At 39.7% G+C, this 19,273-nt stretch overlaps 1 long non-coding RNA gene across 1 annotated transcript; it reads left to right on the top strand.

The window, feature by feature from the left end:
* The first annotated feature begins 445 nt into the window (after positions 1–445).
* On the top strand, positions 446–18,680 carry LOC107964008. Its single transcript, XR_003304991.1, has 3 exons — positions 446–967; positions 18,334–18,448; positions 18,535–18,680. It is a non-coding gene; the product is annotated as an uncharacterized LOC107964008 (long non-coding RNA).
* Positions 18,681–19,273: the final 593 nt, after the last annotated feature.

Raw genomic sequence — 19,273 nt, 5'->3', positions numbered from 1 at the left:
ATAAAAAAAAAAAAAAGAAGTGTAACTCGAGGAGAATCGAAACGTTCTAAACTAACACGAGAATCCGTGATATTCCGTGGCTTGCATTGTATATTGTACACCCACTCAATCTGCCCCCTCCTTCGCTCCTACCTCCCAGAAACGCCCTCTATGATCCACGTGACGAAGGATTATATATATATATATACATATGATTAATTTAAAAATATAAAATTGACTTTTTTTCTCTGTAATTTTTATCCCCGTATCGCGAATACAGATCTTATTTTGCACGAAATATATTAATTTTAAATAGATGCGATAAAATGAGAAATATTTATTAAAAGTAATATATCGAGCAAGATCAACACAAAGCTTCGTTATTATTATGAAATTTTGATATTAATCGATTTGAAAGTTTCGTAATTTTCATTTTTCTTTATAACTTTTGTTAATTTTTGATCGAATACACACATACACACACACATATATATATATATATAAATGCAAGATAATCAAGACGTGGAAAAGTGAGATTTGACAAGATCGAGAGCATTGACTTACCGAAGAAGCTGCTCCATGCTTCGTTCCGTAACGGGAAATCACTTGATACATCAGAGTCGATGAACCGGCTACTTTCATCGGGTTATGTTCCAGGCAAGCGATCGATGTCTCGGCAAAAGGAACAAGATGGTATAATCCACAGTATCGGAAATCCATTGGTGAAGTTGACCTAAATAAGAACCACTAAAGAACTAAGGAGAAGATTCACTGTATTCGTACGCGCGCAAACGAATGACGCAACGCGAAAGTCGAACCATCTGGTGTCGAATCTAATAATCAATGTCAATCACGTGACTGATCTTGGATATAATAAATAGTGTAGTAATCGTTGTCACGTTGTGGATACGGTCGTTCGGCCTGCGTAAGATACGACGATAAAATAAAGAAAATCGGCCTGTTAAAAATCAGTACCCCAGGGAAGAGGGTAAGTCTCTTAATTTTTCCGTTGCCCACTATAAAAGTTAACGACTTAATCGCACGTGAACGTACAAATTGCGTGATTGTATAATTAGAACCGGCCGGGATCGTGTAAGCAGGCATTTTTGTCGGAAACGTGCGGCTCCACGGTTCCCCTTTTCTTTCTACCTACGAAATATCGCGACCACGTTGTAAACAAGCTGCCTACGTGGGTATAAATAATTCATGCACGCGCGCGTATGAACTCGCTGGAGAAAGAAAGACAAAATCATTCCCGTACGCGAATTCGCGAAAAAGAATAAAATGCTCTGCGATGAATTTCGTGTATAGTACAGTTTGTGTGAGTGTGAACGATGCAATAACGAGGAAATTGTTATTGGGATCATTTCCGCGAAAATTTCGGATTGCTTGCTAATTTTGCGCAAATTCGATTAGGAACATTTGCATATCGTATCGTCACAGATGTTTGTACGTGCAGATTAACTACTACGAATCATTATCCGACGAACAATGTAGATAATATTTTTTTTAGGTTATTTTTTGTCGGTTATAACCTATATTCCATTTATATCGAATTCAACAATAGTGATACGAAGATCTAACCAATACAAAGATCCAACCTGTTATAACCTATAATTTAAAGGAATATTAATCTTTATAAAGAGGTACGCATATATTTTTTTAAATTTCTTGGTAATCGATCGAACGGATACAACAATCCAGTTATCGATAACTTTGAAACGATTGATGAATTATCTCTCGTCTTTCACCAAGTGCATCGAATCAGACTTCCATTCGTGAGAAAGATGAAAAAAAAAAGGAAGCTTTATCGCTACCAGTTATAATTACGAACTTTTTTTTTCAACGGCAACATGTAACTGTTAAACGTAATCGCGAAATCTCCGGAACATCGACTGGTCCGTCTGGGTGTTCTCCATTAATTTTGCAATTTTTGCGAAACGAACGACCACTATAATCGATGTTGAAATTTTTTAATGGCTTCCTCGTTCTTTCTTCGGGGCCATGATAATTCGAGACGATATCGAAATATAGCAAATATCTTCTATACGAATATTTCCTTTCGCCTCGAAGATATTCTATTGGCTCGAATAAAAATAACGGTGAATAAAAATAAAAGGAATCTATCTCACAGCGGTGAAGGTTTTTTACGATTACTCTGTAAAAAATTTACAGCAACCATGTCTTGACTCGATGGAATAAATTTTTCCGCTCTCCTTGCACGAACTACGCGTCGCGTGATGAAAATGTTAATCCATAAATGTTTGAAACGCTTGCCGGGGCGAATTCGTCGCATGCTTAACCTCCTTCGATTATCCTCGAGCGCGATGAATGTTTCATGCGCGTGAATTTACGCCGCGTTCGGGATTCAATTGTCATTACAAAATAAAAAAACTATTTAATACGGGATGGGATATTCCAAAAATTCTCTCTATAACGGAATTACGTATATATTTATACGCGGAAATTTTTAGAGAAAATATAGAATTTAGAAATCATTAACTGTCGTGAATAAGAAAAAAAGGTGCGCGAAATTGAAACAAATGGAAGATATGAAAATTAATAATTGTTGAATATCGAAGGAAAGAGAGGGTAAAAAGGATGAAATGCATGTTCGCGTGAAGTTTAAATATCGGATAAAAATAATGCGCGATCGAACAGATTTTCCACGTTGTGTGTCGCAACGGGCGACACGATTAAAAAATGCATCGACTCGTCGGGCACGTCGGCGAGAATATGGGAATAATCTCGCGGACAGAAACGAGCGGTAGTCACGGCAATGCCTAATCTGGAAAATCTACGAGCCGTGACATTCCATTTTCATGGTCAATTAATGCAACGCAATCGATCCATCGCCGCCGCTGACACCGATCCTTTCACTCGTGTCTCCCGCTGATTTTTTACCACGGCCAGGCGTTAATTGCTCGTCCAAGTTGTTTGCCGTGCCTATTTCCAACTGAACAGAATTAATTAACCAACGGTCCGGAGCAAAAATGAGATTATTTCGACGTTGTTCTATCTATCGATAAACAATATTTCATTTCTCGTAATTTAGTCGTTGATCGTGGACGCTGGTCTTGATTAGAAGTTGGAACTCGATTTAGATTAAACTCGATTAAATTAAATTAAATTATAAATTTTAAACTTTATAGGAATGGATTTATCAAGGTAAGAGACAGTTAATAATAATTTTTTATTTTGTTTATTTAAAATAAATTTATGAATAACGGGGCAATGAGATGTAAGTAATGTTGTTTAAAATATTTTTCGAAAAAAGTTATTTTCACGCGTATATGCGATTATTATAATTTGATTTTTATACTCGTTGTCACGAAATTGTTTTAGATTTTTTTTTTTTATTTATATAGGCAATTTTTACTGTTTTTGTTTCAAAATGGATTCTTATATAGTTGAACGACAGCAATTAAAAAAGGTGAAAGATTTCGTTTAGAGTTTCATTTACATTTTTCGGTAATAATTTCGCGTTTTATATAACTCAAATCCCTGTCGGCTTACAAGATGTTAAATTAAAATTCCATTAGGTTAATGGAAATTTAAATTTCGATACATCTAGATCAGTCAAAGTTCCCACGATTAAAACTTTTGATTAAATTCCGATTATCTTTCATTATTTGGGAGTAGCAGTGGAATTGGGTTATAATTATTTTATATGCATGTTGAAAAATAACTTTATACATATTCCCTATCGTATATTTTAAATTTGGTAGACAAATAATCGAATTACAAATTAAAAAATTGCGAAAGTTTGGAAAAGAATTTTAATTTATGTAAAATATATTTATAGATGAATATGCATATAGATAAATCTGCATATATCCGTGCTCCTTTCGATTCGACAAAGAAGTTTCTTCCATTAATTTTATCTTCAAAATCATCTGACCTTTTCTATCCTTTTTCTATCCTCTCTTCTTTGTATCCTCCTTCATCTATTATTTTTAAAATTTCCCTCACTTTCTCTTTTTATATCGAAAGTTCCTTAATATTCTATCATTATCCTCTCCTTCTTTTTTTTTTTTTTAACGTGTACAAAATTTTTATCGATCATTCTTTTTTCTCCAAATAATTTTATCAAATTTCACTCATCGCAGAAATATCGATCGTATCGAAATTATTATGGTAAAGTCGTGTACACAATAAATATACGTAACAAGCGTATAGGATATAGAATACAAATACATTGTATTAGTCGAAATGAAAACAAAGAGCGTTCGTGTCAAGTTGAGCGTAGTATTATTAGACAAAGATGGTCTGTGTTAAAGGTAAACAAACCGTTTCGTGCCGATAAATGTTCCACCAAATCCACGTCGGCCACGAGAGGAGGAACAATTACATCGGCGAACGTCGCACAATTATGGTCGACGTGCGTGCAAGTCGCGCTCTATTAAGTCGTGAAAAGTCTTGGAGGAAACAAGATGGAATTGAAGAAAGAACCTTCAGAACTGGTCTAAGGAAATATTAACTGGCAGGAAATGTGGCCAGGTTGAGCGTTTTGCGGTTGGACTAGGTCACGGCCTCCTCCTTTATTTCCGACTTGGAAATAATTCCAACCGAAATTTTTACTTCTTTCACGCTTTCGTTTCTCTTCGCCGTGTACTCTTGGTTAACGAATCATCGAATTAATCGATCGATATTGAAACCATTTGTGTGATTCGATATTATAATTGTAATAACAATATGTATGTATACGTTAATTATCCATCGTTGGTTTTCATATTATAAATATCCTTTGGAAAAGAAGAAGATAAAAGACGACCTCGTAAAAATTTTAGATCCCAAAAATTGGATAATACTTGGAATTTTATTATTATTTGAAAAACGATCAACGTTGAAGAAGTACTGGCATTAACGATTTTACAAAGGTGTTCATTGGACTTTAATCACGCGAAGGATGCATGTCGCTCGCATGTATAAGTAATTTACTCTAGAATCTCGCTATTTTATGGAATTCCTCTTGCCGCTAATTGACGGTTGAGACGAGTTTGAATCACAAAGTGTGTATCAATGTATCTCAATGTAACGAGATGGGGAGCGGCTGTGTTGCAGGTGTGAAATACGACGGCCAGCCAACAAGATTAGAGTTCTTGGCGCTAATTGCAGGAAACTCTGGGCGCAAGGCTGTCATTAGCGTTAACCATTAAACTATTAACTGGGTTATTTCCATCGATGTTTAGACGTTTGCCTATGAGACGCGCGGATAAATATATCGCGGATTTAATCGTGTTAATTTATTTTTGTGAAAATATACAATCCTCGAGTTAATCCGAACCGAATCGAACGTATAAAAATCCAGTCGATTTTGTTTTCAATCGTTCGTTTGAATTGAATTTGATTATCGTTCTGTCTTCTTCGATATATCTTTAACAACTTTTAACACACACGTATGCGCGTTCCGTTTTTTTTCTTTTTATATCGCGCGCAGATTATCTTCTCCTTTTTATCCCTCGAATAGCAGTGGCGAAAGGGGATTAATTTTCTCCCGTTCCTCCCATTTTACAACAACACGGGAGGAAGATAAACAGAAGTAATTTGCCGGGCCTCGATAAGAAATCAATGTCCCGCCCTTTGAAACTCGTCGAAAGCAATAATCGGGGAGGATTCGAATCGAGGCACGTGAAACGCGATCACTTAACCATCACGAGAGTCGGGGAAGGGATCCAAGATACCTATCGGTTGACTTTTATGCGGCTCGTTTTTCGATTTTATTCCGCGCGCTTGCCGAGCAGCCAGCCAGCCAGCCAGTTTCGCGGTAATCGATTCGATCACGAAACCTGCTCGTCTTTTCGTTGTCCCCCGAACCCGAGTCGGCTATCGATATTAGCATAGGCCGCCGCCGCCGCCCTCCCCCCCTCGAGCTCGGATTAGCGGTTTCTTATAAAAAGTTGGTCCGCGAAACGAAACCACCACCCCCGTGAAAACGTTTATGAGGGAATTGCGCCCGTGAAATCCGAGATGATGGAACGTTTACGCCCACCATCGTTTTTTTTCCAGAACTTTAAATTTTTTTTTCTATGCATACATTTCGTTTTCAATCACGTGAAATATCTTATTCGCGACGTGTTTTAAAAATTTCTCTTCTTTAAAAGAAAAAAAAGAATTCCTTTATTATATTACATTTTTGTAATCGAAGGATGAAATTGAAATTTCTGAGAGAATTGACGAGTACTCGTTGTTCTGGGTTGAGAATTGACTCGTTCCCGTGGATGGAATTTACATTTAATAGGATCGGAGAAGTCGCGGCAGATACGCGATGACAGATTGCATTGCCGACGATAAATTCGAGGCCGCCCCCCGTTTGGGGTGGGCCTCAGGGGTTGGCCGGTGGTACCAAGCCGGCGTAGCGTGCTCGAAAGAGCGCGGTTTAATATCGTTTATAAATTATTCGACGGAGATAGCCATCAGCATACAAATTGGTTTCGGCGAGGACCTCGCGTTTCCTTCGATTCCGATCAACCGCCGATCCTTTTTCCCCGTTCGAAATGGAAAGTGACAATATCGAATTTCGATCGCTATATCAGGAATTTCGTCGAATAATAATTATTCAGAGATGGATACTCCTCGATGCTTATCCATAATTTTATCGAGCCATTACAACTCGGATCAAGGCTTAATAGGGAGGTCGAAATCGATCGATCGACAGGGCAACGCTCTGAGGCGCGCAGATCAATCAAAAAGCCATAAGCAAACCGATAAAGAGCCGGAGTTGTGAGAAGCATTTGCCGTCTCGAAGATTAGGAAGCAATCGGAATGCTCGGTGGCCTTTGATCGGCGTCGAAACTCGTCCAGGGAAGAGGAGGGGGGAAGGTAGTGGTTGAAGGAGGCCTGGGGGCCCACTCGAAAACGCTCGATAGCGGCGAGGATTTAATTGACACCCGGGAGGTGTCGCAGCGCTAAACTATGCAAAGTGGCGGCGGCCGGCTTTTCGCTTCCTCCACCCCCGTCCCCCGATGGGACGTCGTACGAGCCAAGGAGAAATTAAGGCTGCACGCGTTTCCAGCCTGATCGATCGATCTGTCCCCGACGTCTGGCCGGGGCTGTCACTCCTGGAGCTTGGAACGCTTTGGGGGAAATGGACTTCTGTGTCCATTCCCCTGATACGCGCGGCCGAGGCGGTGATGAAGGATGTTGGCAGCGTGCTTTTGAACGCCCGTTCCGTTCCTTGGAAGAATCGATGGGCAACTTTCTCTCGACAGCGGATGGAAACTAGACGGAGCGGAAAAGATTCTATTACGTGTAGATAAAAGTGTCTAGGTTTAGGCCTCGAATGAAGAAACTAGGTGGATAATTCGAAATAATATAAAATTACATAGAAATGTATACATATATCGAGATATGGGGGATATCTATGGAAGAAAAAGTAAACGGAGCAAACAAAATTAATAAATAAGCTCTCGATTTTGTTTTTCGACTACCAGTTGAAGAATCGTATACGTTTCACACTTTCAAAATAAACATTCCAACATCTCCACTTTCCATTCCTAGGAACCATCTAATATAAATCGAAACTTGAATGAATGAAAACTAAAGCGGAAAAAATTCTATTACGTGTAGATAAAAGTGTCTAAGCCTCGAACGAAGAATCTAGCTGAATAATCTGAAATAATAATCTAAAATAATATAAAAATGTGTACATATATCGACGTATCGTTTCAAGATCTGGAAGAGAAAAAAGTAAACGGATCAAGCAAAATTAATAAGCAAGCTCTCGATTCTTCTTTTTCGACCATTCCAGTCGAAAAATCGTATATGTTTCACACTTCTAAATTCAATTTCTACTTTCCATCCATCTCTCCAATTAGGAAAATTCTATTACGTGTAGATAAAAATGTCTAAGCCTCGAATGAAGAAAATAGCTGGATAATCTGAAATAATAACCTAAAATAATATAAAAATGTGTACATATATCGACGTATCGTTTCGAGATCTGGAAGAGAAATGACAAGCAAAACTAATAAGCAAGTTATTGATTCTGTTTTTTGATCATTTGAAGAATCATATACATTTCACACCTCCAAAATAAATAATTCTAACATCTCCACTTTCCATCCCTTATCTCTCCAACTAGGAACCATCTAATATAAATCGAAACTTGGAAGAATCAATGGACAATTTTCTCGACAGTGAATGAAAACTAGACGGAAAAAATTCTATTACGTGCAGATAAAACTGTCTAAATCTAAGCCTTGAACGAAGAAACTAGCTGGATAATCCGAAATAACATAAAATAACATAAAAATGTATACATAAATCGAGATCTGGGGAATATCTCTGCAAGAAAAAGTAAACGAAGCGAGCAAAATTAATAATCAAGCTCTCGATTCTTCTTTTTCGACCACCCCAGCTTTCGATTGATCCTCGATATTGGTCGATCGGGGATCAGCCACTCTCCTCTAGCGAGGAGAAAGAGAAACGGGGAGGGGAGGAAAAAATGCTCGACGAAAGGATGCTCGTTGCGTGGATCGGAGACGCGGAAAGAGAAAAAAATGGCGAAAAATGCGAACTTCTCACCGCGGGCAGCGACAAAGGGCCTTGCGGCCGTGCGTTTGCCTGCGTGCGTGGCCTGCGGCGCGCAGATAAATCTTTCCGTCTCTGTCCCACCACGCATCGGCGCGCGTTAGTTGGAAGCCGGAGGAGTCGCGGAGTGTAGCCCCTTTCTGGTCCAAGCCTAGCGACGGCTTCCACCGTTCCTCTCCCCCTCCCTCCCCCTCCTCTCTTCTGGCCGCCTCTCATTTACACTACGAGCACCAGGATTTACTGGCCGCAGAATACAATGCGGACCTGTCCGTGTCCATCCACCGAGACCGGGAGCCATCCTCTCTCTAGCCGTGTAGAGCCACCACTCTCTTCGCCCGTGGGCTATAGATATCCGTGGCTTTGGCCGCTTTGACACCGCTCTTCTTGAGAGAAGAGAGAGAGAGAGAGAGAGAGAGAGGAATAATGGGAATCGGCGAGCGGATTTATGCCGGCGCGAGATTGATGCTTGTCGCCGTCTTCTCTGCCCATCGTCTCCTTTCTCTTTCTTCCTTTTTTTTTTCGTTTGCTTATGGAGTTAATTAATTGGACCGAGGGGAGGGGGATGTTAATCGACACCGTCGATCTTCGATCTTCGCGTTCTTGCTTTGAGAGTTTAAGGGATCAAGATCGATTTATATTGGATGGTTCCTGGTTGGGGATGGAGATGTTGCTTTATTTTGGAAACGGAGATAGAAACGTATATGGAGAATTGATAATAACGATTTTTCTCAAAGCGATCCTTTGTCCGCTGAAACATCTCGAAGAATTCAACCACCTGGACACCAGAAGAGAGGCAGCCTCCAGAGAGGGCGAGAGAACTGTACCAATGTAACGTTTCGGTTTCCTTTAAGCTTGCCTCGAGGCGGCGGCATCGCCGCACTCTCAAACAGCGCCGACAAACGTTGTTGTCCCGCTAGTAGAAAGCCCTCGTTTCGCCAACCCTTTCCCAAACCCGATGCCGCTTTCTCGTTCCCTTCGTCGTTCGAGGGAACCAGGTTTCAGGGCTACCAGGTGCGAATGGGGCACCGACACGAGAATTCTCCGTGTGACTTTCGTTAGAAATCCGTGAAAGAATACTGATTCAATCAGATTTCGAGATCCATTTGGATTTATTTTAATAATTTTGCAAATCGAGGAGGTCAACACTCGACTTAAGAAAGAAGAATTGGATTCTAATTTTTTGGAGGAGAAGATACGTTTGGAATGAAATTGAAAGAGGGATTCGTGGAATTAGTTGGCCAAAGCCTAGGAAGTTGAACGGAACGTTAGCCGTTCGGAGGATTTACATCCGCGAGGATGGCCAATAAAGCGAGGGGCGTCCGGGCATTACTTTTCTCTCTCGTCGCCGTTCAAGGCCCTGCAAAGGCGTACAAAGTCCTGGGGCCGGGCATGTTGCGCGCCTCCTCCTCCTCCCCTTTCCCGGACGGATCGTGTGGGAGTGACTCTCGTCCAGCTTGGCTGATTTGCGATCAATTTGCCCTAATTTACAATCGGTGCCCTCGGTGCCGCGGTGCCTTGGCCGTCCACCGGCCATGAAAGGCCGGGACACCGGCCCTTACGCCCCATCCTTGCGGCCCGAAAGATTCATCTCGACCGACGAGAAATTAATCGGACGCCTTGTAAACGTCGTACGGCTCCTTCCTCCGCTCCAACGCTTTTGTGGCGCTTTTTCGAGGGGAGTACCTGCCCTCCAGTTGTTTTTATCTCGAGATAAAAGGAAAAAGTATCGAGATTCAATTAATAAAAGCGACATAGAGAGAGAAGAGAATTATTCGTCACCTTAAATGTTAAGGTATACGAAGTGGAAAAAAAAAAGAATTAAATTTTTAAAAGAGAGGAGAGGGAGGGGAAATACAATACCACGATTTGAAAATGATGAAGCTATTATATCGACAGGTTTGTAAATAATTGATCATCGTTTTAATGGCGTCATAACAAATTCATCGAAATTCTGCGCTTGATCTATTGGTTAATTAATTAAAAAGTTTCCCGATTGCCGCCGATGACGGGGCATTTTCGAAAATCCTGAACATCCAGTCTCGTTAAAATTTTAACGACGTTATAATTTTTTAACGAGCGTCCTCGACTCGATCCTGGCAGAGTAATTAAATAAAACTCGGACAATTCTACACTTCATTAACCACCGCCCCGTCAAATCCACGCTTCACTAATTAATTTCCCGCATTCGTTAATCGCGTTGATGTCGCGTTAATTAATACCCCGATACTCCTACATTCCCCGTTAAATAGCATTTCGCATTTTCTACAAAACAATATCGGTATTTTCGATCCCAAGATTTTATATAATAACTTGAATCGTGTCGTCATATACGACGATGATTTCGATCGAAGTTCAAAATGTCGAGGATTAAAGTAAAAAATACGATTATCGTAAACTGGTTAAAAAAGTATTTCCAACGTTTGATCAATTCCCCCCCGTTTTATCGCCGGTGATCAACGATGGTTCGTTTAGTTTCGTTCTTCACACCTAGATCAGCAGACTTTATTAGAAAGAGGCGACGGGTTTTGCGGCGTAACGGTATCGTTTCTGGTTCTAGCGCGGCTTTTATTTGTTTTCCAGGCCCGCCGGAATCGCGGCAAAAATAATGGCAGGAAATATAAATTTTGCCGAGCGGTGACGGCGAGATAAGGCGGCTGGCAGACTGGTTCCACGCCGTCCGAGTCGGCAACGACACTCTTTTAATTACTTTATTATTTGCTCGCCGAACCGTTTCGCCACCGATCGAGCCTCTCAGGAGATCGAATCGAACATCGAACAGGCTAGGAAGATCTGAAAGGATCCCTGAAAAGAAACTTTTTTTTATCATCTTCCCCTTCTTCGATCCGTAAATGAAACGTGAATAGAAAGGCGAAGGAGGAATTTGAGAATGGAAAAGGAATCTTGGAAAAATAATAACAAATTAAACCGAAATGTATGTAAAGAAACGTAAACGCATAGAAGAATAGCTAAGCTAATAATCTCGGGTATTATTAGTATTAGAAGAAACACGACTCGCCAAAATTTCAAGAGTGGAAATAAACGAGAAGGATAAGCGGAGAGAAAGAGAGAGAGGGAGGGACGGTTGTATTTCACCGTCTCGGTTCCATGGGGCCCGCTATACATAACGCTGGCCCCCCTCACAAAGGGCTCGTGGTGAGATGGTAGCATACAAGATCGGATAATATGGGTAGTTATTTGTCGGCGCCGATGTTGGTTTTTCGACTCGGTGTGTTGGCCCGTGCGTGTGAGGCCCCCCGCGGCGCGGACCCGCTCGCTACGGGGCCCGATACCCCCACCACCGCCCGTATTTCCCTCCCCCTTCCCCTTATCGCCACGCTTCCCATCACTTTTCGCGCTCTATCTGCGCCCAGCGTCGGTCGACCGGTCGGTCGGTCGGTCGACCAACCGCGAGAGATCAGAGTGCTAGATTATACGCGAAATGGGCATTAATAGGAGGGAGCCCCCTCCCTCCCTACAGACAGATGCACGGGATGAGAAAAGATTTTGAGAGATGATTTTTCGAACCCTTCGATTCTTCGTTTTTGACAATTGTTGCTAGATTTTTTAGAAAATGAAGATTGTGATAAATTAGGATACAATTGAAAATCAATTTCTTCCTCGCTTCGATTCTTCCAACACGACGAGTATTCGTCGGATCGATTGCTTCGGAGTCCTCGCGGTTCGTCTAATCGCAATAAACCGAGAAAGGCGAGAGCCGTTGGGCAGAAAAATATGGACGGACACCGGCACGGAGGGGTGCAAACGACGTGCGGAACGGTGTGTACGGGAGGGAGGGGAAGGGGGCCGACTGCCGCCACACACATGCTGCGTCGAGAGGCGTCCGTAACGTCTTTTAATCACGAAATGAGCCGGCTCTCTTCAAACGGCTCAAGGGGCCCACGGTCCTCGCTTGGCCGAATTAAGTAAATCAATAAATAACGAGGATACCTCGGCAACACCTGCGCGCACCTCTCCTCGCCGGCACCGAGTAACAGGATTTACGGCGCAGGGCGCCGCGTCGCGCCGATTCTTCTCTCTCTCCCTCTATGCCAACGTCTCGCCGATCTCTTCCCTCGATTCATTTTCTGAATGTCGCTCCGTGAATCCTAGGGACGGATTTCGAATAAGTGAAGAAACTTCTTTTTTTTTTCTAGGATAAGTATAGTAAGTGATACTTTTTTATTATTATATCTAGGTAGTTTTTTGGAATGGAACGATTGGAAAGAAAGGATATACAAATGTATTATAAATTTGTATTGATTCATTCGATCGATTGGATCTCGATCATGTATATCTTTCATGTATCTTTTCTTTAAATGTAAAATTTAATTTTAATTTTTCCTACGATTACAGTAAATGATATCTAGATAGTTTTTTGGAATGATTATAAATTCGTATTGATTCATTCGATCGCATGAATCTCGATCATGTATATCTTTTCGAATATACCAATGTTTGAAATATAAAATTTAATTTTTAATTTTTCCTACGATAAGTACAGTAAATGATACTTTTTATTATTATATATCTAGACAGTTTTTTGAATGATTGGAACAATTGGAAAGATATATAAGTATAGATTATAAATTCGTATCGATTGAATCGCACGAATCTCGATCATGTGTATCTTTTCGGATGTTCCAATGTTTGAAATATAAAATTTAATTTTAATTTTTCCTACGATAAGTACAGTAAGTAATATCTAGATAATTTTTTGGAATGATTGAAACGATTGGAAGGATATATAAGATTATAAATTCGTATCGATTCATTCGATCGCATGAATCTCGATCGTGTATATCTTTCATGTATCTTTTCTTTAAATATAAAATTTAATTTTAATTTTTCCTACAATAAATACAGTAAGTGATACTTTTTTATCATCATATCTAGGTAGTTTTTTGGAATAGAATGATTGGAAAGAAATACAAGTATAGATTATAAATTTGATCGTATGAATCACGATCATGTATATCTTTTCGGATGTTCCAATGTTTGAAATATAAAATTTAATTTTAATTTTTCCTATAATAAGTAAATGATACTTTCTATTATTATATCTAGGTAGTGTTTTGGAATGGAATGATTGGAAAGATATACAAGTATAGATTATAAATTCGTATCGATTGGATCGCACGAATCTCAATCATGTATCTTTGTGTATCTTTTCGGATGTTCCAATGTTTGAGATATAAAATTTAAGAAGAAATATAAAATACCGATTGTCCAGTATATATATTCCAAAAACGAATTATATAACGATTAAGAAGCGTACCTTTCTACTTCTTCTTTTTTTTTTTTTTTCAAATTAGCAATGCAAATTATATATCCTCTTACCGCGTACGTTTCTTTCTTTTTTTTTTTTTTATTTTAAATTAATCGATGAACTAATTCCATTCCATAGAATGGTATCCAGTGTTGGAACTGTTATCGCGGTTTCACGCCACGCATAAAGGCAATAATTTACGTGAAATTGTCGGTGGATCGGACGCAGGTCAGCTGCACACATTCTCGCGATCTGTCTTTATTAATTTTAATAACGGTATAGAAAAAGATAAGAAGAGGCGGTAATTAGGCCGCGGTTGAAAATACGATAAGGAAAGAAGGAATGAATGAATATGTATCCTGGCTCGCAGTGAATCGCGGACATTCGTGTAATTCAACGCGCGCGCGCGTGTGTGTGTGTGTGTGCGTGTGATCCAGCTGTTTCTCGTTCCTCTAATTTTCGCTCTCGCGATTCACAGTCTCCAATTTCAACAAATTGATAACGCAACCGCACCGGTTATTCGATCATAAATCGAGAATCGAGCTCTGTTTTCGTTTTAAAACATTGTTAAATCCCATTTACGTGGGATGTATAATGGATACGCAATGATGCCAATATATATATATACACTTTGTGATTTCCTCTTTTTTATCATTTATATACTTTTTAACAAAATTTTCCGACCTGTTATTTCAAAAATAATAAGCTCATCGTTTTCTCCTACGTTTCAGGCTTACTTGTTACACAAAAATCCATCCTCCATGTTAATATAAACATAATTCACAAAGATTGGAATGAATCTAAAAGCTAGAAGCTTCCAATAAATAGCTATTTGGAATAGTTAAAGAGGAGAGGAAAAATAAAAGGAGGACGAAGCGAAAGAAATAGAAATAGAATAGATTGCGAAAAGCGATAAAAAGGCTTATTGGTAGCTGAAAACTGGTGTGACTCGTGATGACAATTATGGGAAAGGTAACAACAAAGGGTGTATTAACGAAAATGGGGACAAGCGTGTTGCGCGAAGCAGGAAGCCGGGATGAGAGAAGGACGCATAAAGAAAGACGCGGTGAAAAAAAAAAGAAGTAATCCGAGAGGATAACGCAACCAACCGTTCCAACGAGGCCTCGTAAATAATAATTATCATGAGAATCATCGGGAAAAACTCGTGGGGGAGGGGGGGAAAAAGCTTTCGATCGTGGCGATTTATGGCTTCGTATTCACAATGGACCTTGGATTAGACTCGGTACACTGGGAAACGCGAGTTTCCTGATACCGGATTCCAATAGGAAACCTTATTCTCATCTTGGGAGGACAGTGGATGGGAAAGACAAAAGCTCGTTACGCCATTAAGATCTTTTAAAAATCGATAATATTTTTCCTGATGAGGTTCCTCTAAGGATAAATAAATTATGATTATATTTGTTACATTAGTCGAATGAATTGATATTATAGAAATGATATTGTTTAAGATCACTTGACCAGAATGATGAAAGAATATATATATATATCGTAAAGGAAAGAAAAGGATTAAGAAAAGACGTTACTTCTACGAGACTCTTCCCGATAGATAAATTACCGAATAAAACGAGAATGGCTCGCAATCCTAATCCTTATACACTACGAAGCTATCAAGCTTGCATCGTGGCAAAACAGCTGGTAAACGCCATCAACGAGCCATTAAAATCCAACTTTGGCAAAAACTCGTCCCCCATTAAGAGAAGAAACGAAGAAGGAGGAAATTCCTGATTGATGCACACAACTCCTCGACTCCTGTGGATTAAAGTATCAGGATATCCAAATAGAAACTTTTTAATATCGATCGGTATAATTTAACAAGAGAAAAAAGAATTTTGAATTTTTGAACTCGTGGTTTAATTTTTCCTTCTCGATCTATTATATTTGAAAATTTTGGTTAATTAAGAACATCTTTCGCTATTTATTTATGATTTCAAGTTAGTCATGTTATTCGATTATAAGATAACTATTTCTAATTCCTCTGGAATAATAGGAGATAATTCTTAGCCAATCGGCTCGAATAATTAATCTATCGATCGATGATAACCGTTTCTCGAATTTTACCGATCGACGGGCACAGAGAAAGACGCGAAAGGGATCCTTGGCGGTGTTCGCGGAGGAGGGGAGGGGGCGGCGGCGAACGCCATTTCGCAAATTGAAATGGAACGGGGCGGCGGGTTTTTTTCTCGCCGTTTAACCGTAATACGCAGCGCGTTTATCCGCGTGTACCGGGGGCCCCCGGCAAAAAGAGGAACTGGCGCGTACAAACGGCAAGGAAATATTGCTCGGTGTCGGCGCGCGAAAATTTATTGCCGAGCCTGCTGTCGAGAGCCGAAGGCCGCGCGAACCGCAGCGGCCGGGATGGAAAGAGGGAGAGAAAGAGAGAGAGAGAGAGGATATCGAAGATATTCGTGTGTTTGAGAGAGAGAGAGGAATAGAAGCGGGGAAATGAGGAAAGTGGAGGAAGAGGGAGAAATAGTGAATGAGCGATCGAGGAGAAAGAACAATGGTGGAGTGAAGAGGATGAAGAGAGAGTGGTCCAAGTATCGAGAAAGAGAAATGTATCGGAAAATATGGTTGGAGGAGAGTTAGAAGATTGGCCGTTTGATAATTGAGAGCGAGGAAAGGGTAGATGAGTGAGAATGGAAACGATATTCGAAGAATGATACAGGATTCTGAACGAGAGAGAGATTGGTAGGATCTCAGGAAATGATAAAAGTAAACAGGGAAGAGAGCGGCTAGCGTTAAATTATCGCGCAAAGCGATATCCAAGTTTCTTCCTTCCTTTCTTTCGACTGTGAGATTCGTTGCACGGGTTGGTGGAGAGAGGATGCATATCCGTCAAGTTGGCTTTTTTCTTTACGGGTCGCCGTGATCCGCCGCGACAAATAGTCCGAGTGAAACGAGTCGTGGAGTCGCGGTTGGAAGCGCTGCCTTGGATCCTGACGCATGGGCCAAAGGGAAATTCGGAACGGGGATCTCGTGAGCGATGGCCCCTCGCGAGCTCGACGTTTTATTCGTGGACGACCCTTTTGCGACGAGTACACGGATACTCGAGCACGCCTTCTCGAATTAGTTTCGCGATTCCATTGGATTCAAGAGAAACGATTGTCTTTTAACGATTCTCTATCTATTTCTTGATTTGAAAATTTTAATTGCGGCTATTCTTCTCAAGTAGATATATTTCTACTCGTACGAGGGATCGAAGGTAAAATGATTTTCTAATTGTAAACTGAGTAAATTAAATATATGGAGTCTCCTCGTTTCTGACAAATACTCGATCCGTTCTCCTGTAAGGTGAAACGAGGTTTCCACGCGAGCAATAGATTTCTACGGTTAAAAATATGGAATATCGGTGAAAAATTTATCGACGAGGAGGCAAGCGTGTCTTTCCGCGAATGCTTGACCTGCACAGAACTGTGAAATATTCTCTCGCCGTTAATTCATCGAATCCCTAAGGGACGATATTCTCTCGGCTCGTAAATAAATACGCGAAAAAAAAGAAAAGAAGAAGAGAAAGGGAAAAAAGGAAAGAGAAATCGGGTCGAAATTTATATATATATGGAACACTTGGGGCGGTGTATTACACAAATATTCGAACGCCTTGGCCGCAACGGAGAACATCGATAACGCGCTTTCATCGCGAATACTTGTAAAAGTTCCACGAAGGGCGGAACAACAGGTTCCTCGAAGCACTTAATTCCCGATTCCCAACAAAACGTCCTCGAGAGCGGGCCGCGTTCGAGAGAAATCTCGCCGGCCAGTTAAAGGATTCGACCGTGTTCGAAACAATCTCGTTCGATGGAGGAGGGGGAGGAGAGGGGCACTCGAACCATTCGACTTTTTTCACTCGAGGAACACTAGGTATTTCTCCTATTTCACTCGGGATTAATTTTTCTATCTATCGATCTTTCGTAAACGATCATGTGCGCGAAATAATCCAACTGTCTTGATTTTTCTTTTTGTACAAAGATATCGTAATCTCAAGAATGGTAAGTTACCCCTCTAAATTTTTCCTTTAATTCTACATTAAAATTAGGTTGCATAATTTTTTTCCTACCGAAATTAAACGATCTATGCGCGAAATAATCCAACTGTCTAGATTTTTCTCCAAAATTTTCGAATCGAACGAATGATTATATCGTAGTGATATTTCATATACGTATCTTTTTGTAGAGATATCATAATCTCAAGAATACCCTCTATAAATTTTCTTCTAATGCTAGAATTACCATCACGTTGCATAATTTTTTTCTTATCAAAATTAAAGGATACGCAAAATAATCCAACATGATATAGTAATTTTGATTTTTCTCCAGAGAAATTTTCGAATCGAAGAAATGAAAGCACGAATGATATTTCATATACGTATCTTTTTGTACAATAAAATAAAATAATATCAAGAATGGTAAATTATCCTCTCCCTTCTAAATTTTTCCTCTAATTCTACATTAGAATTTCCATCACGTTGCATAATTTCTTCCCTACCGAAATTAAATGATATATGCACGAAATAATCCAATGTTTTGATTTTTTTTCAGGGAAAATTTTTGAATAGAAAGAATGATTATCCTATCCAATTATATCGTAATGGTATTTCATATCTTTTTGATTGTACAAAATATTAAAAACACTAAGATGTGAATCTCAAGAGTGGTAAGTTATTCCTTCCCAATTTTTACAAATTTTCCTCTAATTCTTAGAATTACCATCACGTTGCATAATTTCTTCCGAAATTAAAGGATCTATGCGCAAAATAATCCAAGACGACGTAGCAACCTTGACTTTTCTCCAGAGAAATTTTCGAATCAAAGAAATGAAAATACGAATGATATTTCATATACGTATCTTTTTGTACAATAAAATAAAATAATCTCAAGAATGATAAATTATCCTCTCCCTTCTAAATTTTTCCTCTAATTCTACGCTAGAATTTCCATCACGTTGCATAATTTCTTTCTTATCAAAATTAAACAATGCTCAACACGACGTAGCAACCTTAACTTTTCTCCAGAGAAATTTTCGAATCGAAGAAATAAAAGCACGAACGATATATCATATACGTATCTTTTTATACAAAGATATCGTAATCTCAAGAATAATAACTTACCCCCTTAAATTTTTCCTTTACTTCAACACTAAAACTACCATTCTTTCCCTACCGAAATTAATATAAAAACACAAATAAATAATTTTAAAAGAAACAGCAATATTAAACACCCCTAAACGCGTTCTCGATGAAGCGATGATTTAAAGAGAAAGAGAGAGGGGATTTTTCCAGTATAAATTTTCCCCGTAATAATACCAGCGGATATCTCAAGTTACCCAAGGGCGTTAATAAACTGACGAGAGAAAGAGAGAGAGAGAGAGAGAGAGAGAGAGGGAGAGAAGTGAATTTTCTCGTGGCGAGCCGCGTATAAATTTCGCGGATAATTCCAATCTATCAGGCTTACGTAAGCGCGTAACTGGGCAGTGACTGGG

Source organism: Apis mellifera, linkage group LG7 (genome assembly GCF_003254395.2).
Source record: "Apis mellifera strain DH4 linkage group LG7, Amel_HAv3.1, whole genome shotgun sequence".
Classification (NCBI taxonomy): domain Eukaryota; kingdom Metazoa; phylum Arthropoda; class Insecta; order Hymenoptera; family Apidae; genus Apis; species Apis mellifera.
The sequence above is the reverse complement of the archived record's forward strand: the minus strand, read 5'-3'. Positions and strand labels throughout refer to the sequence as shown.